Raw genomic sequence first — 26,560 nt, 5'->3', positions numbered from 1 at the left:
GATACAACAGGACAACGGGATTTAGGTGTCCCTGGACTGCTTACGGTCTTAGCCAAAGTTTCTGAACTTGACAGTAACTTTTTATGAACGCGCTGCAGGTGCCGTATAAGGGAGGATGTTCCTAGGTGGTTGACGTCCCTACCCCTACTTATTTCACCTTTACATATGGTACATATGGCAAGACAGTTGTTGTCCGGATTTGGATAGAAATATTGCCAGACCAAAGAGGTGGAATGTTTGGTCTTCTGCCCAGGCATGACCGTGATGGGCTTTTTCATCCCACGGACAACAACTGTCTCCCCCGGAGCCTGATTTAAACAAACCACATCACCATCAGAATCCTCCTCGCCAACTTCCTCCTCAGCGCCAGCTACACCAGTATCCTCATCCTGTTGTACTTCAACAGTGACATCTTCAATTTGCATATCAGCAAGTGGACTGTGGGTGCTCCTTTCAGCACTTGCAGGGGGCATGCAAATGGTGGAAAGAGCCACCTCTTCCCGTCCAGTGCTGGGAAGGTCAGGCATCGCAACCACCACCACACTTGGACTCTCCTTGGGGATTTGTGATATCTTCTTAGAAAGCACAGTTCTTCGCTGTGCTTTTGCCAGCTTAACTCTTTTGATTTTTTTAGTGGGAGGAGGGCTTCCATCGTCATGTGAAGCTGAACCACTAGTCATGAACATACTAGGGATCGACCTTAGCCGTTCCTTGCCACTCCGTGTCGTAAATGGCATATTGGCAAGTTTACGTTTCTCTTCAGCTGATTTAAATGTCTTTTTCAAGGTCATTTTCCTGAACTTTGCCATTTGGGATTGTATGTGCCCTCTACTATGACATTGGGCATCGGCCTTGGCAGACGACGTTGATGGCATGTTATCGTCTATGTCATGACTAGTGGCAGCAGCTTCAGCACTAGGAGGAAGTGGTTCTTGATCTTTCTCTATTTTATTTTTATCGGAGAAAGTTTGGTCCTCCATTTATGTTATATCGATTTGATATATACGTGCGGCTAAACACAGAGACTGGAGTGTACTTTGTGGGTTACAGCACCCTTTAACGGTCAAGCCAGCCGGCCCTTTACTTATGACACAGGCGCACTCTTGGCACTACTTTGTTGATGCACGTGCGGCTACTGCGCACACAATTCACAAACACAGAAAATAAATTTTTTTTGGTTAGGACTGGAGTGTACTTTCGGGGGTTACAGCACCCTTTAACGGTCAAGCCAGCCGGCCCTTTACTTATGACACAGGCGCACGCTTGGCACTACTTTGTTGATGCACGTGCGGCTACTGCGCACACAATTCACAAACACAGAAAATAAATTTTTTTTTGGTTTGGACTGGAGTGTACTTTCGGGGGTTACAGCACCCTTAACGGTCAAGCCAGCCGGCCCTTTACTTATGACACAGGCGCACGCTTGGCACTACTTTGTTGATGCACGTGCGGCTACTGCGCACACAATTCACAAACACAGAAAATAATTTTTTTTTTGGTTTGGACTGGAGTGTACTTGGGGGTTACAGCACCCTTTAACGGTCAAGCCAGCCGGCCCTTTACTTATGACACAGGCGCACGCTTGGCACTACTTTGTTGATGCACGTGCGACTACTGCGCACACAATTCACAAACACAGAAAATAATATTTTTTTTGGTTTGGACTGGAGTGTACTTTCGGGGGTTACAGCACCCTTAACGGTCAAGCCAGCCGGCCCTTTACTTATGACACAGGCGCACGCTTGGCACTACTTTGTTGATGCACGTGCGGCTACTGCGCACACAATTCACAAACACAGAAAATAATTTTTTTTTGGTTTGGACTGGAGTGTACTTTCGGGGGTTACAGCACCCTTAACGGTCAAGCCAGCCGGCCCTTTACTTATGACACAGGCGCACGCTTGGCACTACTTTGTTGATGCACGTGCGGCTACTGCGCACACAATTCACAAACACAGAAAATAATTTTTTTTTTGGTTTGGACTGGAGTGTACTTTCGGGGGTTACAGCACCCTTAACGGTCAAGCCAGCCGGCCCTTTACTTATGACACAGGCGCACTCTTGGCACTACTTTGTTGATGCACGTGCGGCTACTGCGCACACAATTCACAAACACAGAAAATAATTTTTTTTTGGTTAGGACTGGAGTGTACTTTCGGGGGTTACAGCACCCTTTAACGGTCAAGCCAGCCGGCCCTTTACTTATGACACAGGCGCACGCTTGGCACTACTTTGTTGATGCACGTGCGGCTACTGCGCACACAATTCACAAACACAGAAAATAATTTTTTTTTTGGTTTGGACTGGAGTGTACTTTCGGGGGTTACAGCACCCTTAACGGTCAAGCCAGCCGGCCCTTTACTTATGACACAGGCGCACGCTTGGCACTACTTTGTTGATGCACGTGCGGCTACTGCGCACACAATTCACAAACACAGAAAATAATTTTTTTTTTGGTTTGGACTGGAGTGTACTTGGGGGTTACAGCACCCTTTAACGGTCAAGCCAGCCGGCCCTTTACTTATGACACAGGCGCACGCTTGGCACTACTTTGTTGATGCACGTGCGACTACTGCGCACACAATTCACAAACACAGAAAATAATATTTTTTTTGGTTTGGACTGGAGTGTACTTTCGGGGGTTACAGCACCCTTAACGGTCAAGCCAGCCGGCCCTTTACTTATGACACAGGCGCACGCTTGGCACTACTTTGTTGATGCACGTGCGGCTACTGCGCACACAATTCACAAACACAGAAAATAATTTTTTTTTGGTTTGGACTGGAGTGTACTTTCGGGGGTTACAGCACCCTTAACGGTCAAGCCAGCCGGCCCTTTACTTATGACACAGGCGCACGCTTGGCACTACTTTGTTGATGCACGTGCGGCTACTGCGCACACAATTCACAAACACAGAAAATAATTTTTTTTTGGTTTGGACTGGAGTGTACTTTCGGGGGTTACAGCACCCTTAACGGTCAAGCCAGCCGGCCCTTTACTTATGACACAGGCGCACTCTTGGCACTACTTTGTTGATGCACGTGCGGCTACTGCGCACACAATTCACAAACACAGAAAATAATTTTTTTTTGGTTAGGACTGGAGTGTACTTTCGGGGGTTACAGCACCCTTTAACGGTCAAGCCAGCCGGCCCTTTACTTATGACACAGGCGCACGCTTGGCACTACTTTGTTGATGCACGTGCGGCTACTGCGCACACAATTCACAAACACAGAAAATAATTTTTTTTTTGGTTTGGACTGGAGTGTACTTTCGGGGGTTACAGCACCCTTAACGGTCAAGCCAGCCGGCCCTTTACTTATGACACAGGCGCACGCTTGGCACTACTTTGTTGATGCACGTGCGGCTACTGCGCACACAATTCACAAACACAGAAAATAATTTTTTTTTTGGTTTGGACTGGAGTGTACTTGGGGGTTACAGCACCCTTTAACGGTCAAGCCAGCCGGCCCTTTACTTATGACACAGGCGCACGCTTGGCACTACTTTGTTGATGCACGTGCGACTACTGCGCACACAATTCACAAACACAGAAAATAATATTTTTTTTGGTTTGGACTGGAGTGTACTTTCGGGGGTTACAGCACCCTTAACGGTCAAGCCAGCCGGCCCTTTACTTATGACACAGGCGCACGCTTGGCACTACTTTGTTGATGCACGTGCGGCTACTGCGCACACAATTCACAAACACAGAAAATAATTTTTTTTTTGGTTTGGACTGGAGTGTACTTTCGGGGGTTACAGCACCCTTAACGGTCAAGCCAGCCGGCCCTTTACTTATGACACAGGCGCACGCTTGGCACTACTTTGTTGATGCACGTGCGACTACTGCGCACACAATTCACAAACACAGAAAATAATATTTTTTTTGGTTTGGACTGGAGTGTACTTTCGGGGGTTACAGCACCCTTAACGGTCAAGCCAGCCGGCCCTTTACTTATGACACAGGCGCACGCTTGGCACTACTTTGTTGATGCACGTGCGGCTACTGCGCACACAATTCACAAACACAGAAAATAAATTTTTTTTTGGTTTGGACTGGAGTGTACTTTCGGGGGTTACAGCACCCTTAACGGTCAAGCCAGCCGGCCCTTTACTTATGACACAGGCGCACGCTTGGCACTACTTTGTTGATGCACGTGCGGCTACTGCGCACACAATTCACAAACACAGAAAATAATTTTTTTTTTGGTTTGGACTGGAGTGTACTTTCGGGGGTTACAGCACCCTTAACGGTCAAGCCAGCCGGCCCTTTACTTATGACACAGGCGCACGCTTGGCACTACTTTGTTGATGCACGTGCGGCTACTGCGCACACAATTCACAAACACAGAAAATATATTATTTTTTTAGCACTTGGGGGGAGCACCCCTGATGGACAGAGCACCCCCTGGACAACACTACAGCACTCCTTTAGGACTGGGACACTGCACAGGACTTTGGAGTGGACACAGCCCCTATGGAGAACTGACTGCACAACACAGTCCAGCCAGCCCCTATGGACTTTGAAGTAGTGGACACAGCCCCTATTAACAACAGCAGCACAGCACAACACAGCCAGCCCCTATGGACTTTGAAGTAGTGGACAACAGCAGCACTACACTACACTACACTACACAGCCCTAACTCCCACCCTCCCTCTTCACTGTCCACAGCCGAGTGAGAAAATGGCGCCGACGTGTGTACCTTATATAGGATCCAAAACCCGCGAGACTCGGAAGGCGGGAAGATGACGTTTTGCCTCGATTTCAGATCCGAGTCAGGCGGGAAAAGTCGAGCCTGACTCGGATCGGACTCGGATCGGGGGGGCTCGGGGGGGTTCGGATTTCAGAAATCCGAACCCGCTCACCCCTAATGTATATATATATATATATATATATATATATATATATATATTATATATATAATCATAAAGTGCGAAAAACACAACATGACATGGCTAATGTAATGAGTCAAAGTTTCAATGCCTAAAGCAGCGGCATTTCAGCAGGTCATACTAGTCACACTGTTTGTACATGGCATACACTGTTTTATTGAACAATAGCACCTAGGCAGAGTCTGTCCTAGGCTTGCACAATGTTTAGTGTACTACAAAAGGATGTGGAGTGGGCAGGTTCTAATCCTCACAGGGCTTCATTATACAATGTATGCATCATTCTTAATTTTCTAATTCTGACTTTGCAAAGATCTCCCGCTTAGCCAGCTGGAGATTTCCTTAGTGCTTTAATAGGGACACCAATCAATATGATTTGCTAGCTTCTTGAATGTTGCTCCCTACTGTAATTCTGTTTGATGCAAGGCTATATAAAAAATGGTTTAACTTAAGAAGAAACGGTTATAGGGCATTTTTATTTCAGACAACAAACATTAAAGAGCCATTGTCATGAATAAAATGTTTTTCTTTTATGTTTTATGCATGCAAAAAAAATTTTGTGGGCTTGGAGGCAAATCAGAATTTTATTTTTTCTGTATCATTTCTACTCACTGATGACATTATGAGAATTTAAATGTTCACTTTGCAGAGCTCAATAATTAGAGATGTGCACTGACCCCCGTGTTTTGGTTTTGGATCTGGATTAATCTTTGTGTTTTGCTTTTGGTTTTGCAATACCACTCTCAGGTGTTCTAATACTGGATCTGTTTCTATTTTTTTACATTGATAAAAAGTTTTAAAAACAGCTAAAGTCATGTAATTTTCGCAATCCGAAATTCGGATTTAAAATCCAAACTCTCAACCACGGGAAGATCAGAACCTCGATTCAGATCTGTCCGGATTTCCTCTCGAGCTCAGAACCGCAATTCGGATTTGTCCGGATTCACAAAAGTTGGGTGGGTTTGGATTTCTGTAGAACGGAACCGCACATCTCTATTCAATATATGATAGCATAAATAATGATAATTAAACAACAACTTCCCCAAACGTAACAAAGAAGCTGAAAAACATAGAGGCTAAAAATGTATGCGTAAGTAATTAATTGCTCCCTCTTGTGCGGATGTACGTTATGTTATGGTGTTGCGTTTAGCTTTGTCTCACCTATGTCTAAATACTAGTGATTTGGATGGTATTGAAGACAATACAATCTGAATTAATGTGCTTTTATATTGCTTTTGCAGCATTGTGTCATTCACATTTTCAGTTTTTCAATATTTTAATCAAGACAGTAATAAACTTTGAGACATCGCTCTACGTCTTATCTATGCTTGTCCAGGCATTTAACGCAATGTGATTTATTAATTGATGATACAGTAGTTCAGCCATTTATGAGTCAATAGACTGTGATATACTAGAAAATTCTGTAAAATGTACATATATGTTAGTAGATAATGATAGGTTGTGGTTATTTTGTAAGTAAAGATAGATTGTGGTTATTTTGTATACATGTTAGTAAATAAAGATAGGTGGTGGTTATTTTCTAAGTAAAGATAGGTGGTGATTATTTTGTATACATGTTAGTAAATAAAGATAGGTGGTGGTTATTTTCTAAGTAAAGATAGGTGGTGATTATTTTGTATACATGTTAGTAGATAAAGGAAGGTTGTGGTTATTGTGTTTACATGTTAGTAGATAAAGATAATTTGTGGTTATTTTGTTTACATGTTAGTAGATAAAAATAAGTGGTGGTTATTTTGTAAGTAAAGATAGGTGGTGGTTATTTTGTATACATGGTAGTAGATAAAGATAAGTTGTGGTTATTTTGTAAGTAACGATAGGTGGTGGTTATTTTGTATACATGGTAGTAGATAAAGATAGGTGGTGGTTATTTTGTATACATGGTAGTAGATAAAGATAGGTTGTGGTTATTTTGTATACATGGTAGTAGACAAAGATAGGTTGTGGTTATTTTGTTTACATGTTAGTAGATAAAGATAGGTGGTGGTTATTTTGTATACATGTTAGTTGATAAAGATAGGTGGTGGTTATTTTTTAAGTAAAGATAGGTGGTGGTTATTTTGTATACATGGTGGTTGATAAAGATAAGTTGTGGTTACTTTTTAAGTAAAGATAATTGGTGGTTATTTTGTACATACAGTATATTAGTGGATAAAGATAGGTGGCGGTTATTTTGCATACATGTTAGTAAATAAAAATAGGTGGTGGTTATATTGTATACATGTTTGTAGATAAATATAGGTGGTGATTATTTTGTATAGATGTTAGTGGGTAAAGATAGGTGGTGGGTATTTTGTATACATGTTAGTAGATAAAAATAATTGATGGTTATTTTGTATACATGTTAATGATAAAGATAGGTTGTGGTTATTTTGTATACATGTTAGTAGATAAAGATAGGTGTTGGTTATTTTGTATACTTGTTAGTAGATAAAGATAGGTGATGATTATTTTGTATACATGTTAGTAGATAAAAATAGGTGGTGGTTATTTTGGAAGTAAAGATAGGTAGTGGTTATTTTGTATACATGTTAGTAAATAAAGATAAGTTGTGGTTATTTTGTAAGTATAGATAGGTGGTGGTTATTTTGTATACATGTTGTTAGTAGATAAAGATAGGTTGTGGTTATTTTGTATACATGTTAGTAAATAAAGATAAGTTGTGGTTATTTTGTAAGTATAGATAGGTGGTGGTTATTTTGTATACATGTTGTTAGTAGATAAAGATAGGTTGTGGTTATTTTGTATACATGGTAGTAGATAAAGATAGGTGGTGGTTATTTTGTATACATGGTAATAGATAAAGATAGGTTGTGGTTATTTTGTATACATGTTAGTAGATAAAGATAGATTTTGGTTATTTTGTATACGTGTTAGTAGACAAAGATAGGTGGTGGTTATTTTGTATATATGTTAGTTGACAAAGATAGGTGGTGGTTATTTTTTAAGTAAAGATAGGTGGTGGTAATTTTGTATACATGTTGGTTGATAGAGACAAGTTGTGGTTATTTTTTAAGTAAAGATAGGTGGTGGTTATTTTGTACATACAGTATTTTAGTGGATAAAGATAGGTGGCAGTTATTTTGTATACATGTTAGTAAATAAAAATAGGTGGTGGTTATTTTGTATACGTTAGTAGATAAAAAATAGGTGCTTCTTATTTTGTAAGTAAGATAGGTGGTGGTTATTTTGTATAGATGTTAGTAGATAAAGATAGGTGGTGGGTATATTGTAAACATGTTAGTAGATAAAAATAGGTGATGGTTATTTTGTATACATGTTAATAGATAAAGATAGGTTGTGGTTATTTTGTATACATGTTAGTAGATAAAGATAGGTGTTGATTATTTTGTATACTTGTTAGTAGATAAAAGTAGGTTGTGGTTATTTTGTAAGCAAAGAAAGATGGTGGTTATTTTGTATACATGTTAGTAGATAAAGATAGGTTGTGGTTATTTTGTTTACATTTTAGTAGTTAATGGTAGGTTGTGGTTATTTTTTAAGTAAAGATAGGTTGTGGTTATTTTGTAATCATATTAGTATATAAAGATAGGTTGTGGTTATTTTGTATACATGTTAGTAGATAAAGATAGGTTGCGGTTATTTTGTATACGTGTTAGTGGATTAAGGGCCTGATTCAGAGCCGGACGCAATTAGCGCTCGCTTGTCCAGAAAATAGGGGTGGCTATTCAAATGAACCGTTCGCTCTTTGCGGTCTGTTCACGTCTCTAGGTCTGAACGAGCGAACAAAACTTGCAGTCGTTTTTTGGGAAACTACGCCCCCTGGCCGCTCGCATCCTACGTCATGTCTGCTATTTATTAGATTAATCAAGTGCATCGACCAGGGTATGAGCTGCTCGCTATTCTTGTGGTTGGTTTTTGCTACCACAATTTTGCGAGCAGTTCTGGCTATAAAATAACCCAGTGACGTGGTCAATGACGCTGCTGTATTAATTATGCACACCCATAAAACGCCCGTTTTGACCTTTAAGCACACCTGCGATCGGATCTCCACTCCCCGATTTCAAGCACCTTCCTCTGTTACCACCCACATACGCCTCTTTCTGTCACTCAAATTATCAGGCATTCGCTATTTTGCGAGCAAATGAATTTAGACCGCACTGACTGGTTCGCACATGCGTATAACAATCCGTATGCATGCGCAGTTGGGCAAACATCGCTCGGAGCGAACGTGCGGCCGCTTACGAGCGGCTCTGAATCAGGCCCTAAGATAGGTTGTGGTTATTTTGTATACATGTTAGTAGATAAAGATAGGTGGTGGTTACTTTGTATACTTGTTAGTAGATAAAGATAGGTTGTGGCTAATATGTATACATTCAACTAACTTTCTCCCTTACAAAGTTCTTTAGCAAGAAAATGTATCTTGCCCTGAATTACTCCAATTTGCTATGTTGAAGGAGTCTTACTGTGTTACTGTAGTATGGCCATTCATTATTAATCCACAGCTGCACTTAGAGGCTGGGAAGGCACTATTAGAGGCTTCCTGCTGAGGCTGGAAGATGAGCACATACATCTTGGACTGGCAGTTTCCCTCTCTAAATTGTGTCTTAACCCATGCACTACCAAAGGGCATAAACTGTGCAACACTGCACACCAGGTACCAGAATTGTGTACCCTGTATAAGTAGACAGAACTATGGAATGTTATTATTACCTAATTATGGGTTCTTATACATGGTCAATTTGTCTGCGCCTGTGTCCTGTTGATACATTTAGTGACATTATAATGTAGCTAGTATGCATCTTATTTACATTGGTGCCTATATATCATCAAGAGCATTAACAAAGATTTTTTAATTGTCACAACAAAAAAACAGAAATGTTTTTTCTGTGTGTGCAACCATTATCCATACATGGGCACATTGCTTTCTGTGTGTGCAACCATTATCCATACATGGGCACATTGCTTTCTGTGTGTGCAACCTTTAGCCATACATGGGCACATTGCTTTCTGTGTGTGCAACCAATAGCCATACATGGGCACATTGCTTTCTGTGTGTGCAACCATTAGCCATACATGGGCACATTGCTTTCTGTGTGTGCAACCATTAGCCATACATGGGCACATTGCTTTCTGTGTGTGCAACCATTAGCCATACATGGGCACATTGCTTTCTGTGTGTTCAACCTTTAGCCATACATGGGCACATTGCTTTCTGTGTGTGCAACCATTAGCCATACATGGGCACATTGCTTTCTGTGTGTGCAACCATTAGCCATACATGGGCACATTGCTTTCTGTGTGTGCAACCACTACCCATACATGGGCACATTACTTCCTGTGTGTGCAACCATTAGCCATACATGGGCACATTGCTTTCTGTGTGTGCAGCCATTAGCCATACATGGGCACATTGCTTTCTGAGTGTGCAACCATTAGCCATACATGGGCACATTGCTTTCTGTGTGTGCAGCCATTAGCCATACATGGGCACATTGCTTTCTGTGCATGCAACTATTAGCCATACATGGGCACATTGCTTTCTGTGCGTGCAACTATTAGCCATACATGGGCACATTGCTTCCTGTGTGTGCAGCCATTAGCCATACATGGGCACATTGCTTCCTGTGTGTGCAACCATTAGCCATACATGGGCACATTGCTTTCTGTGCGTACAACTATTAGCCATACATGGGCACATTGCTTCCTGTGTGTGCAGCCATTAGCCATACATGGACACATTGCTTTCTGTGCATGCAACTATTAGCCATACATGGGCACATTGCTTTCTGTGCGTGCAACTATTAGCCATACATGGGCACATTGCTTTCTGTGTGTGCAGCCATTAGCCATACATGGGCACATTGCTTCCTGTGTGTGCAACCTTTAGCCATACATGGGCACATTGCTTCCTGTGTGTGCAACCATTAGCCATACATGGGCACATTGCTTTCTGTGTGTGCAGCCATTAGCCATACATGGGCACATTGCTTTCTGTGCATGCAACTATTAGCCATACATGGGCACATTGCTTTCGCGCTTCGTCAATGAAAAACTTATCGCCGCAATTTATCAGTGAATTTGTCAGTAAGACAGCTGAGCGATACTCATCTGTCTCAATGATATTGGCACCTAGCTACAAAGGTTTGCTTAACGCTTAACAGGTACGGTCTGATATGTGCATGCAGAGCAATATGTACAATGGAATTTGGAGGATTTCATGGTCTGGTGCACAAAATGGTTTACAACAAAATCCAATTTTAACCATAAATGAGCTTTTGTCAGCAGCACAGTATAACACTTATGGGCCCCATACATATGTGACGGATTGCCGCAATCCCACGGTGCTGCAATCCGGCATCACAGGATCGCAGAAATCCACCATGTTGAATTTCGGCGATTTGACGATCGTGATCAAAAAATGATTGCAATTGTCAAATCGTGGACATTTAACATGTCAAATGTCTGCGATCTGGCCACGGATCATAGAAAATCAATGGTGGGAGGTCGGCATTTCCACCTGAAAACGCCGGCATTTCCCATCGCAGCGCCGGATCGCGACAAACAGTCGCTGATGTATGGGCACCTAAACTCTAGTAGACATGGAGACTGCTTACTCACAATTTCAACCTTCACAATCTAGTTGGTAGCTAAGTAACTTACCACTTTCTTTAGTGACTGCATCAAGAAACATACAGTGCTTTTATCTTTATATAGATTCTTCCACAGACCCTCACTTAGCTGTCTTGTAAGCTAACTTTACAGACATTTTGCCTCTTAAGGGTCACATGCTAGCCTAATACTAGGCACTTCACTCAGTTTCCCACGCCTCTATTCCTCTTGGACAGACTTCATGGGCGGGAAGTACTAAGCTTAGCATTCGTGATGCTGTACATTCCGCCACTTATTGGGTACATACTGGCAATAAGTGGCTTTCCTGCTAAGAGCTGTTCTTTGTGATAGAAGGACTTCCGGGTTTATGACCCAGAAGTCCCTTTGGCGTCCTTCTGCGCATGCGTAAAATGATGCACACACTGCAGGAAAGCTGGGAGGGATCTGATTGGATCCCTCTCAGGGGGCATCGTGAAAAGAAGCGCATAGACTTCTATTGGGTAGCACCATCTTAAGATGGTGTTACCCAATGGGTCCAATGGTCCAAACAGCATTTTCAGGGATTTTACTGCATTTTTGCTCTTAGTACATCCTGCAACATATCTCTGATTGGTTCTCCTCTCTTACCAATGTACTGGGATACAGATACTGTTGGTGTGGCCACCTCATCTGTTACCATCTCACTATTTATAATGAAGTTTGACATTAATTATTTTTATAAGGTGATCAATTTTATTTAGCTGGGAGATGCAAGGAAGATTGGAACATTCCTTTTTAATGTGGCTTTGCTGCAGTTATTATTGCAGTTATAGGTCCTGAAACCATATGAAAAGGTGACATTCATCAGGATGGAGGTTGTGCAGATAGGGGGTCATTCTTGGTCTACCAAGTGGTTGTCCAAATCAACCTGATTTTAGAGTAAGCCGTCACTTTTAATCTGACGTCCTTTGCATGTAGATGCATATTGGAAAATTATTTTTTCTAATACACATGAAACAGTTTAATTCAAATATTAAAATGTACAAATGTAGCATATAAAATATAAAGAACTTTGATGTCTCCTAACTTTCATGACTTAATTAAGACATAAACGAGGCTCCAATGATCATTGTTTTAGGAGAAAAATAGAAAAGCTGCAATTAATTAATATGTGGTAGTTCAAAGTGATTGTAAGCAAGTGAGTGAATATGCGCATTCATCTGGCAGACTGCAATTCCGTATAATGCAGTGCGAAATACACACTCTGAAAAAAGTGTCCTGGGAGTGAACAGTGAGTATGAACTTGCGTCACATTCTTTCTGGTTCATTAATCATCCCCAAGTTCCCTATACTGTAGGTTTTTTTTCATAAATTGTCTCTCTTTCAACAACCTTAAAGGTGTTGGGTTACGAGATGCCGGTGCTCGGGGTCCCGGGGGTCAAATCCCAATGCTGGCAGCCTGACACGGTTAGGATACCGACACCTGTTGGGCAGTATCCTAACCCTTCCCCTCTCCCTACCCCTCACCATAACTCCTTGCTATCTACACCAAACCTCCCCTCCTAGTGCCTAAATCTAACCTCCCTCCCGCACCTTAAACCTAACCCTCTCCTCTTAGTGCCTAACCCTAACCCTCCACCTAGTGCCTAGCCCTAACCCCTAACTCTCCCCCTAACGTCGGTATGCCAGCAGTCTATTGGTATTATGACCATATCTCCTTTAAAAACTTCCTTTATAAACAAACATGTATTTGCCATAATATTGTAATTTTAAAGGTACAAAATATATCTTTAATTAATCTGGAGTTATTTTAATACCATGTACAGATATGTCTTCATACACCTAGCATCAATACACCATATGGTGCGGGACGCCTGGCATAGTAGAGATGCTCTGAGAGGTGTAGCTTGCCATATTTTTCTTTAGGCTGCACACATTTCAGATGCAGCCAATCACCAATCAAAGTGCACTAGAGACGCCAAGCAGTTTACTTGCCGATGCGACCATTAGCGGCTGTTAGCTGTTCAGGACATGCTGTGCGTGCCAATGCAGCCCCTAGCTATTCAGGACATGCTGTGTGTTCCTTTACAATTCCAAGAACCAACTTGTCCTCTTTTTCATGTAAAGTTCATTTGAATGTGAGGAAGACAAAGAAAATAAAAACAAAAATGTAAAAAAACATAAAAAACTAATCTTAAGAAAGTACCTGCATTCCAAGGGACGAAACGCGTTGACGTTATACCCCTGCAGTTACATCATTCTGGATAAGTGCCCAGACAAATGTTGATTACCTTACCGCCTGGCAGTGCAGCAGAGACTTACAGCAGCATTTGGACTCCACTTTTGATCTCTCCATTACCTAAGCCACCAATTCCTGCAGGGACAAGATTACCCTGTAGTGTGACCACGCTTGTTACAGTGGATCAGGAAAATGAACACTACCTAAGGGTAAATATAGCGTGCTGGCTCGTATGGACTTAAGCCGGCCACACACTAGACCAACTTACTTCCCAAAAGCCAGATAATGGACAAAAACTGTTGTTTGAACAAATTGTTTAGATCAAACATTTAACAAACTTGTGTGACGACCATTTTCATCTGCTTTCTGGCATTTATGAGCAAATTGCTGATCATCAGTTACTCCCATACCTTACCAGATTTTCATTCCAACCAATCAATTAGTTGGCTGGTTGGATGTAAATTGGTCTAGTGTGTGGCCAGCTTTAGGCAACTGACTGTTTCATTATTTATCTATATAGGAGAGAAAAGGAGACCTGTTGGATTCTATAGTATATGTACTGGGACGCCAGTATATTATTTATTAACAGTTTCTTATATAGCGCAGCATATTCCGTTGCGCTTTACAATTGGAAACATTGATAGAACAAAACTGGGTAATAACAGACAGACATAGAGGTAAGAGGGCCCTGCTTGCAAGCTTACAATCTATAGACTGATTTCTTATATACAGCTGCCTACTAATACCCCTCAGTGGCAAACGCAGGATTTTTTTGGGGGGTTTCCAAATCTCTCTCTATATATACAGACACACATATATATATATATATATATATATATATACACACTTTGTATATATATATATGAGAGATACACTCCCGTTTTTAGTTATGTGTATCTGTCTGTATTGTTACTCTTATGCAGTGCCCCTAATGCTGTGCCCCCAGTAGTTTTGTCGCATATGCGTGGCCCCCTTAAGTAGTGTCCCTTATGCATGGCCCCCTAAAGTGGCCCCCTTAAGTAGTGTCCCTTATGCATGGCCCCTTAACTAGTGCCCATTATACATGCCCCCCGCCCCTCCGCCCAGTACTTACCTCACCACCACGCTGTCTCCCGCTTCGCCGCTGCTTTGGCTGGATCAGGCTCTTCACATCGCGCGGGTGACGTCATGACGTCACCCGCGCAGTGCATCACTGGGAATGCTGGCCTCTGAAGCGATCGGAGGATTCTTTAGCCTCCGGTCTCTTCAGAGGCCAGTGTTCACAGTGCAGGGAGCCACAGAAGTCGGAGACGGAGCGCTGTCTCCGTCTCTGAAAATAAAGAATTTTGGATCATCAGGGGGGGTTTCTGGGTACTCAGAAACCCCCCCTGCGTGCGCGGGTGCCCCTTTTACACTGGAGCTAAAATCCGGGTTATTGAAGGGTTAACCCGGGCAGCTCCCTGGTGTAAAAGGGGAGAGAGTTGGATCGCCGGGGTCGATTGACCCGGCAATCCAACCCAAGGTAAATAGCAGGGTTTAACACGGGCGTAGCCCGTGAAACCCTGCTGTGAGAACAGCGCACTCCGGGTCACGATGACCTGGAGTGCGCTGCTAGCCGGCCGTAAGGTCCGGCTTCAGTGGCGCTTGGAGATGACGTCATCTCCAAGCGACCACTTACACGCCGGAAAAGCCAGGTCTATGTGACTGGCACCGACTCGAGAATATCCCGAGTCGGCACAGCAAAATTCCGAGTCTGATCCGGATAGGAACCCTGTTCCAACTCCGGGTCAGACCCGGAATTTTGGTGGAAAAGGGGTATTACTGACTGCCTTTCCTGGCTTACTAAACTTGAGAATTTGAGGACTGGAAACATATTTGCTACATGCTTAAGAAACAGACAAACATACAAACAATTATGTTGCTATCTTGCTAATGACTATATAGAAGTCTGGTGCGAAGTGTGGATTTTAAATAGAATACTATATGCTTAAGAAGTATTTATGTGGTCCTCTATAGATTTCTTTATATTTATTGTTGTTTTTATGTGATCTATACTGTTATATTTATTTGAGATTTGCATGTTTATGTGGGATATCACTACTTTTAAATAAATCCAATTATTGGTATAATTAAAACATGCCTCCTGTCTATAAATAGAGAGCAAATATATAATAACAGTTAATACTATATATTAAACAATAAAAAACACCAAGTGCAGTAATTATTGTTGTTTTAGAGACACTGGGCTGCAACTTAGTTTTAAACATGTACAAAATCGCAGGTGAAGCACAATGGAACTTGGGGTGAGAAAAAGCCACGGCTGCAGCAACACAGCGCTGCACAGACAGATTCGGGAAGCAGTCGGGAAGCCGACAGATGAAATCCCGACCGCCGGCTTCCCGACTGTCTAATCCCGGCAAGTGTCTAATGATAGGCGTCGATATCCTGACGCCTGTCATTAGACCTATGCCGGATCCCAACACCTGGCTTACCGATCGAAGGTAAGCCGGGTGCCGATAGCTGCGGGGGGAGGCTTAGGGTAAGTGCTCCCGGGGAGGTATTTAGGGTTAGGCACCCCCCCGGGAGCTTAGGGTTAGGCTAGGGGAAGGGGGGGTTAGGGTTAGGCATCCCCGGGGAGGTTAGGGCTAGGCACCCCCCCGGGAGACTTAGGGTTAGGCTGCGGGGAAGCTGGGTTAATTTTAAGCACTTAGAGGGGGGTTAGGGTTAGGCACTTGGGGGGAGGTTAGGGTTAGGCACCCCTAAGGGAGGGTTAGGGGGGGGAGGTTAGGTTAGTAAATAGAAAATATACTTACCTGTCAGGATCTTCACCTCCGGGCTTTCACTGTCAAGTGGTAAATCATACCGATCCCACAGATTCAGACTCATTCGCACACATATGTACAATTGTTGCACATCAAATTCCCGATAAATAAATGATTGCTTATTCCGTAACACACTACTCGGATCTGTGGCCGTGAAGTGGTTAAGACACTGTGTGGGGCTGAATGTACAAGGAACATATCATAAAAAATACAATAATAATTCTCTTTCTTGCTGCCCTCTGGGACATTAATAAGGATCCAGGCTGTGAGATGAATCCCAACCCTCTGATTTGGGGTATAATTTCCCAGTTCTCCCCCCAATGAAGATGAACTTCAGATGTGGACTGCGATTGATGCAGAATCTCCAGATACTTGTAAGAGATATAATATTCTTTCAGAGAGCCGAGCCTGTGTTTTATGTCATTAGGAGAAGATTTAGCTCATCTGTGCTGTAACGAAGTAGTGTAAAATATAGAAAGACACTGCAGGTCTTTATAGCTAGTGCAGTGGTTCTCAAACACGGTTCTCAGGACTCCACACAAGTCATATTTTCCAAGTCACCCAGCAGGTGCACAGGTGTATTCATTACTCACTGACACATTTTAAAAGATCTACAGGTGGAGCTAATTATTTCACTTGCGATTCCATGAGGATACCTGGAAAACATGCACTGTTCCTGAGGACCGAGTTTGACAACCTGTGATATAGACAATGGGCCTGATTCAGCAAGGATTGCAACTGCGATTACGCATGCAATCAGACAATTGTTGTGTTCTGTGCATGCGCGTACCACCCACTGCGATCGGGACTGCGAAAGCAGTGACTATGCAGACCCATTGCAGAGTGATTGACAGGAAGTGCCGTTTGTGGGAGGTGACGGAGGGTGTTCGGCGAAACGCAGGCGTCCCAGTGCGTTTGAATGCCGTTGCAGGGGGAGCGCATAAATTATCCACTGCGATGCCATACGCAGCTTGGGCTTTCACTGCGTGCGATGACGTTAGCACTTTCTGAGTAAGGTCTTAACTTGTGCAAGTGTACATGAGGCTCCGATTGTATTCAATGTTACCGATGGTTTCGCAGTCTTGCAAAACATTACAGATATGTGTAAGGTAAGGTGGGCGTTCTTATGTTGTGCTGCGACGGCATAATGATTGCAATGGATAAGCATATAACCACAGTGAGACTTTGTGTGTAATAGAAGCCGCGATCCTTGCTGAATCAGGCCCAATATCAATAGATACTAATTACCACATAGATAAATGTAATTATTATTATTATTATTATTATTATTATTATTAATAACAGTTACTTATATTACACCACCATATTCCGTTGCGCTTTATATTTGGGAATAAAACAGTAATAAAACAAGACTGGGCAGTAACAGACAGACAAAGGTAAAAGGGTCCTGCGCACTAGCTTACTGTACACTGTATTTATATGCACTTACTACAGCTTAAATTTAAATAGAAAATAATATCCTGTTCACGTATAATGTGCATTTAAATGGCAGTCATGAGCTTCTCTTTGACTTTACTTAGCTGCCCTGGCTAAAGAAACTCCACAGGTGCTCTGCAGGGTTAATTAGGTATCATGTTTGTGTCTGAACAATGTAAAAGTCTTATCTCAATCAGGGGCAAGTGCACAATTCCCTAAGAGAATTCCTCCTTAGCCTTTAAATATATGTATACATTACAGAGTATTGTGTATATAGCAACATGAAACAGCTCCATCATTCAGACTTACTGACACCTTACTATTGGTAAAAAAAACCTGCTGGTATCTGTAGTTCTCTGAGGTGAGATGGAATTTGCAGCAAAAAGCTGTGGAATTCATTAGGTCCCAGCACTCTTGGTCAGATTTTCAAATACTTTACTTGCAACCGAGCAGACTAGGTGAAGGAAAGAGACTAGGCTATCCTGTAACAGGGTGGGTATGGGGCGCCGGTGCTCAGGATGCCGGCGGTCAGAATCCCAGGATGCCAGCATCCCGGCAAAGTTAGGATACCTACACCTGTTGGTAAGTATCCTAACCTTAACCCTGCCCTAAACCTAACCCTCCCTCCCCACACCCTACACCTAATCTCTGCCCCTTGTGCCTAAACCTATCCCTCCCCTCTACAGTGTCACAATCCCGACAGAAGGAGATAAGTATGCTCTCCTTCCCCTACTCCTAACCCTACCCTCCCTCCCCGCAGCCTAAACCTAACCCTACCCCCCTAGTGCCTAAACCTAACCTCCCTCCCGCGCAGCCTAACCCTACCCCCTATTGCCTTACCCTAGCCCCTAACCCTAACCTTAATCCTCCCCCTAACCCTAATTCTTACAGTCGGAATGCTGGCGGTTGGGATGCTGGCACTGGGATTCTGACATGTGCCAGCATCCCGACTGTCGGTATTATAACTACATCCCCTTGGAACATGGTGATTTGGGTGTAAGAGGACAGCAATAACTGTGATGAATCCATATGGGGTCTGTGCAGCAGTGATTTAGGGGAGTATTTATAAAGTGAAGATAAGCCAAAATCTCTGACAAAAAAAACAGAAGCGAGGATCTATCCCAACTTCTCACATATAAAAGATAAACCATGGAGAAATCATTGTTTATTTCCCTGTGGTAACCCCATACTGTGCCGTTTACTATTACTGCATTATTTACTGGCCTGTAATAGGGCATTCACATCTAGGCAAAGGTTGGTGAGGGTGTGTCAATGAAGATAGCTATGCAGAGCTGAATGGAAAAATATACAACTCTTTTCCAGGCATATCTTTTGCACCTAGTAGGGGGTAAGTGCAAGTGATGATGATCAAACCAAGCATATGGATAGGGAGTAGGGCACGCTGCAGTATGTGCATATTTCTACATATGGGCACATTTGTTTTTACCTGCAGGCAATGCAGGAGCACATGCACTCTGTCCAACTGGTACATCGGGCCCTACTATATGTCTTAAAGTCAGTTCAGGGTCATTATCAGGATGCTGGATGAAAAATATTATGAACACTTGGTGGTATATTTACTAAAATGAGAGTTTTTAGAAGTGGAGATGTTGCCCATAGCAACCAATCAGATTCTACTTAATATTTAACTATCACATTCTAGTAGATAATAGTTAGAATCTGATTGATTACTATGAGAAACATCTCCACTTCTAAAAACTCTCACTTGGTCTAGTGCAGTGATTCCCAAACATTTGTCAATCACAGCACCCTATACTATCAGCATTTTTGTTCATGGCACCCCTAGGCCAAAAGTTTCTTACTGAGAATCTCATATAAAGTAATTAAATGAGGCCTTCATCCTAAAGTTCAGCTACGTGATGGTGGACAGTGTTGGGCTTCTATGTGTCCACTATCACTAGTTTTGTCTATCACATTGACCAGAAATAATTTGATTTGGCCCTGGACCACCAACCCGTGGCACCCCTGCAAGTGCCGGCTGCCACGGCACATAGTTGGGAACCACTGGAAAAAGGCATGATGCTTCAGCTTATGACACAGCCATACCTAGCACTGAAATATGAGCATTTATGTTCAGGCACTGATGGTTCTTCCTAGTGTGATTGAGTTATAGATTTGAAAATTAATAATAGTGACGGTTATATTATTGCATGTAATGTCATGAAACAAAAGGTAAAGATGGCCTTATCCAAATAGAGAGATGTGGGGTACAAATTGTACATAATGTAAGTTAGTGGAATAACAATTATAGCTGTTGGTGAGGAAGGTACATGTGACCACTATAAGACAGAAGAATTATTAGTACCCAATAATAAAGCAATTACTGGTGACTGGCATTACTGTGCAGCTACGGGTGGTGCCGTATGGTTGGAATGAAGAGAGACAGTCAAAGACATCGACATGACAGCTGAACTAGTCAATATTAAGACAGTCAGCCGTAGCCTAACAGACCAAAACATTAAAACCTGGCATGAGACTATGGCTGGAAATTGGTGTTATCTGAAGAACTGCTATCATAACACTAGCAACTTAATGTATCTGCAATCACTATATTATGATTCTCTATCACCCAAGCATAGTGCGGCTGAGTAAATCTTTGTGTTTTGCTGGTAATTGCTTGTATCCACCTAATATTTTCCCATTAATATGACAATTCATTATGGGTTTCCTGTCACAACAAATATCCCAATTATCTTTTTCTTATTTTAATTATGTTTCGCTGCAGGCAGATTGAATGCGTGTTCTGGTTTATTGAAGATAACGCACGTTTGCCCTGCCGCTCCTGAGCTGTAGTTTTGTTTTAAATGCGACCTCTCTGAGTAGATGATGTTAAATATTCATAAGGTGAGAAAAATCAAATGGTAAAATCAGCCCTGAGCTGACAGCCAGAAACATATTTTATGAGTTTGGACTTCTGCTGGGCAAAATTCAGCATTGATGGGGTTAAAACAGATTACACACAATTCAATTTTCACGTTTAACCCTGCATGTGACAGCAAGTCTGTAATGCAATATTAACATGAGACATCAATCCTTTCACAATATAATTCCAAATAGTAGATGACTTTACACCAGTACTAAACATATTCATAAAAGGTGCTGATTCTAATTTGGGAGCAAAGCAGAAAAAACAAGTGACTTTGCACTGGGACAAACCATGTTGCAATGCAAGGGGTGCAACTATGCAAATACATTTATATTTTTGCATGCAGGGCAGGAGCGTATCTATAATGGGTGCAGGGTGTGCGATGCACACGGGCCCCTGGGCCCAGGTGGGCACACAACACACACACTCTGCACCGATATATGCTTTTTTACTTACCTGTCCATTGACTCCAGAGTCCTGGCTGGTGCTGCAGAGTAGCAAAAATCACTGAGAAAATGGCAGTGGCCATTTTCCCTGTGACTCGCGCATGCGCAGTGCTGCTGTCCCTGGGAAACCGGCTCTAAGCCATAATCTACTGCACCACTAGTGAGAGAGGAAGGGGCCCCCACTGAGGGTCTGATTCAGAGTTGGGAATAGATATCTCTCAACTGTGAACCTGAACAAACCATATTGCAATGCAAGGGGTGTAAATACATAATTTTTTTTACATGTGGGGTAAATACTGGCTGATTTTACATGTAGCCCACATATACTGCACAGCTTTATTATTACTCTACAATTTAGATGTCAGTTTGGAAACACTCCTCCCAAATGTAAATCTCTCTGCACATTTTAAATTTGCCCCACCTGCAGTGCAGCATGGTTTCACCAAGATGATCAGTTGAGAGATATATCTCACTCAGGACCTGATTCAGAGCCGGACGCTCTGACCAGAGCGCTCGCTCTGAATCAGGGCCGGCCTAGCTTAAAATGGAGCGGCCTCCTGGCCGCTCGCATAGCTGTGGGTGACCACCCACAGCTTATGCGAGCGGCCAAAAAGATGGTCGCGATGGTCAAGACCATCGCGACCATCGGGCTTGCGACAAGACCCTGCGGTAGGGTCTCGCTACCGCAAGCCCAGGAGAGCTTTTGGCTCTTGGCTCTATCAGAGCCAAAAACACTCCCACTGACATCACTTGTGATGTCAGTCGGGCCGGACCCAGACGGTAGGCGTTCCCATGGGAACGCCTCCATCTGGGCAGCCATGCCGACCAGCACGCCCACCAAAGGGGGCGTGCTGTCACTCACCATCGACAGCACGCCCCCTTTGGTGCGAGACCCCAAGCGACGGCTTCCCCGTCGCTCGCCGGGTCTCGCGCATGCGCACGACGGAGGTGCCTCCGTCGTGCGCATGCGCATTTGGGTAACATCGACCAGATTGCGAGCGTACAGCGCTCGAGAGCGGGTCTGAATGAGACCTTCTATTCCTTAAGGTGCCCACACACATGGCGATCTGCACACGATCAGCCGATGTGTATATTTTGTGTACGATTTCCCTTGAAACTCTCCCCGGTAGCTTTGCACACGATCTCCACACGATCAGCACACAATTTGGTGTCCAATCTTCAAACGATCTCTCCTGCATCCAGATTTTCACAGTGCATCGTGTCCTAGATTGTCAGATCTGCCCTACTGCACGGCAGATCTGAAGATGCGATGTGCGACCAGCGGGGACGCGCATCGCATCGTGTTGGGTGAGTGGGGACTCACGATTTACTCACGATTTGGCCATATTTTGAACGATCTGTCGTTCCAATGTGTCGGAAATCGGCCAGATCGGGTAAAATATTGCTATGTGTGTGGGCACCTTAAGTCTGAATCAGGCCCTGAGTCTGCACACAGGCCCCCTCCTCTCTTAATATGCCTTTGATGGGGTACATAGTGGCTGCTTCTGCATGTAGTACACAAATGCTGGACAGCTTTATTTCTAAACTGCAATTTAAGATTTCAGTTTAGACACACCCCTCCCAAATCTAAATCTCTCTGTACATTTTACATCTGCCCCACCTGCAGTGCAGCATGGTGTTACCAAGGTGCAATTTACTTGCTTGTATTATTGCTGTGCTCCAAGCACAGAATCAGCCTCAAAGCATGAAACTTGGGTGGTGGGGGGGGGAGGGGGGGAGTTTGCAACCGGTTTATCAGCTGGTTTATCAGACCATTTCTGTACTTGTTACTAACAAGTTGCCCATTCTTTATCTATTGTCATAGTGAGGGAAAAGCTGCTGTACTGTAAGCTAGGTACACACTAGACGACTTGCAAACGATTTGATGGTGGTCTAGATTTCTCTTTAACTCCCAGGCAAACGATATAGTGCATACACACTGTGCGATCTACCAAATGCCCAAACAATATATAATGCGTCGTTTGGTTGTTTAGACGTTAACGATACAACATTAACATATCACCTGGTCATTCGGTAGAGCTTACACACTGCACGATTTGGGGGGAATCGTTAACAAGATTGACAGATTGAGTTGCATGTAAGGAAAATCTGAAGATGCGATGGGCGACGCTGTGGGAGCATGCAGAGTGTGTACGCACTTGACGATTTGACCGATTTATCGTTCCGATGTGTCAGAATTTACCATATCGATAAAAAAATCTTCTAGTGTCTAGGGCCTTAACTCAAGTGATCAGATGCTTGCTTTCATTGTCTATACTAGTGCATACATGCCTACTCTCCCGGGAATCGCGGGAGGCTCCCGATTTTTCAGGTAACCCCCCGCGATCCCGGAAGATTAGGCATATCTCCCGCATCCCGCCCACTTCCTAGTGAAGTGGGCAGGATGGGGAGATTTTACCTGAAATTATCGGGTCCGTCGGGAAGGGGCGGGGCTAAATTAGGCAAATCGCGTCATTTAGCCCCGCCCCCTCCTCACGGACCCGCGAATCACGGGGGTTTACTGTAAAGGGGGCGGGGCCTAATGCCGTCTATCGTCTGGCCCCGCCCCCCGAAGAGGAGAGCAGCAGGTCCCCTCCTGCTGCTCCCGGAAAGCTGCCCAGCAATGTAGGTAAGTATGTACTAGTGGTCATCCAACCTTAATTGAGGTGTGGGCTACTTTAGTAAATTGAAACCTCTTGAAGAGCTACTAAAATTGTAGAAAGAAAATCTGGCTAATAACCGAACAATTGAAGGTCATTTAATGAAAATTAAAAATAATGTTTTATAGAAAACAACAATGCATTCAACTATTACAGTGATATTGTTGTAGTTTGTAAATAAAATGTAAGCACAGGCACATTTCACTGTTAATTACTGGCTCCAAGGAGGTATGTGCAGTAGAGGAGCAAAAGATACTGAATAGGCAGGGCTGCTGTGTGATTTTCTGGCAGGGCTGGAGTCACTCGCTCCGCTGTAGCGTAGACACCGTGGGTGGAACCACAGGGAAGCACGTCAGGCAATTGCTGTAGAGGCTGCAGCAATCACCTGATGGGCTTCCCTGTGGCTCCAACCATGGCGTCGACACCACGGGGGAGCACGCCCCAGAGGTAATTTCCTCCTAGTTTACTCGGCAGTACTGCAGCTAGGTGAGCTACCAAAATTAAGACCGTGAGGTACAGGTTGGAGACCATCATGGGAATATGATTGTCTGCTATGAGATATACAGTAGTACCATTTTATATACTACTAGCTGGGATACCCGACGTTGCCCGGCTTGAAGACTGGACCCTGAAGTAAACCTGCAGCCTTTATAGGTTTACATTGTCCTCGCCTATATCCCCATTCCATTGGTCTGTCTTACGGCAGGAGAATAAATACAACAATGGGTGCAGGGTGCGCAGTGAGTGCCTCCCTTGACCCAGAGGCCTGTGTGCACCATACTCCCTGCACCGATTATAGATACACCACTGCAGGAACCCCCAAAATCCACTTGAACCCTACAGGTTCTGCTCTACTAATATAGGGATAAGTATGTCATCCTCTAGCTTCAGTAGTTTCAGGATTAATTTCATTAATTTTCTTTCTCCACTAAAAATAGATTAAATTCCTCCCATATCATCCAGACAAAGGGCCTGATTCATCAAGGAAAGCAGTTGCTTATACGCACACAATCGGCCGATTATTGAGTCGTGCGCATGCGTATGTATCACAGTGTGTGTGCGCTGCATTCGGAGCTGCGATCGCAGTGGCGACGCAGATCCATCACAGAGTGATTGACAGGAAGAGCTGTTTATGGGTGGTGATGGGTGGGGGGTGGTCGGGTGAATGCATGCATGCCAGTGCGTTTCAATGCCATTGCATGGGTGTGCATAAATTAGCCACTGCGATACCAGACGCCGCCTGAGGCCTCATTGCGTGCGCTGAAGTAAGCAACTCCTGAGTTAGGTCTGACCTGCCTTTTTTGTGCGTATGGGTCCGATGTTACCAATTGTTTCACTATGTTGGCCAAGTATACGGATGTGAGTAAGGGGAAGTGGGCGTCCTTATGTCAGGCTGCGATCGCAATGCGAATGCAAACATTTACATATCACCGCTGATACGAGCAACTGCTTTGCGTGCGTATAAGCAGAATAGCGAGCCATGCTGAATAAGGCCCAATGTGCAAATGATACCTGAGTTGCTGTGACATCACATTAACATACAGCAGTTACACAAGATCAGATATTTAGCTTTCATTTGTGCCCCATTATTGCACTAGGTTAAATTAAATAACCTGCACTGATTTCACAATACACAGAAATGTAACTACATTACTAAACTAAATACACAAATAAATAAATAAATGTGAAACTGTTACATGCTCACTGCACAAAAGTATTGAACTTAACTTTGCTGGAGTTTCTCTCAGAATGAATAGTATTCTGTACTTACACTTAATGGCCAAACTCTCACGTTCTGAAAATGCTTCCAACAGTTTCTTGAAGGCACTGACTGTATCTGACAGTAGCTGTAACCAATTCTACATTCCTATTGCCCTTAGTGGAAAGAACAAATGTGTTTGCAGATGAATTCTCCTTTCTTCTAGACCCAGGGGACAACCCATTTATTCTACCCATATGATAGAGATTTTCCCAAGTGGCCCTCGTATTGAATGTGAAAATACTTAAATAAATAAAAATATAGCCAAGGGTCTTCTTCTCCAGTGTGAACGGCATGAAAAATGAGGACTATATGACATACAAAGTATTATACTATAGTATATAAAAAGAAGGTTTGGTTAGTGTGTATGGGCACATTTAAATGCTTTCTTTTCACTGCAGGTCCCTCCCCCCAAACCGAATTAGTATCTGTGATTGTGTACTAAACACAGGGGCTGAGTCGGATGTTGCAAAGTGGCTGTGTTTGTGGGATGCTGCTGGAGTCAGATTTTCTACATTATGCTGATGCGGGAATCTGTCCTTCTAATGCGAGCATACGTATGGATTCTAAAGGAAAAACGCACTGCCCACTGTTTTTATCTTCACGGCTGCAAATCATCATCAGTATTATTGACACTCACACCTGACCCATGCTGGGTGCCAGAGATATATCAGAAAGGCTTCTCTCTGCTGTACTCATGCTTCAGAATATCACAGAAATCTAGCTATGCACACAAAACACAAGACAGATCTCGATGTGTGTGACTACAACATTACCGCCCAGTTGCCATCCTGAAATGCCCATTTTACGCATGCTTGCCGACTTTTCTATGTCCTCTTCGGGAGAATCCCAAAGAGGATATGCTTT

At 43.3% G+C, this 26,560-nt stretch overlaps 1 protein-coding gene across 8 annotated transcripts in view; it reads right to left on the bottom strand.

Moving 5' to 3' along the window:
- NTNG1 (netrin G1) overlaps positions 1-26,560 on the bottom strand; it is a 381,653-nt gene that overhangs the window by 253,392 nt on the left and 101,701 nt on the right. The gene's annotated exons all lie outside the window — the stretch shown is intronic.

This window comes from Taudactylus pleione, unplaced genomic scaffold, assembly GCF_031769625.1.
Source record: "Taudactylus pleione unplaced genomic scaffold, aTauple2 ptg000146l, whole genome shotgun sequence".
Classification (NCBI taxonomy): Eukaryota; Metazoa; Chordata; class Amphibia; order Anura; family Myobatrachidae; genus Taudactylus; species Taudactylus pleione.
Note: the sequence above shows the minus strand (reverse complement) of the source record. Positions and strands in the feature narration are given on the sequence as shown.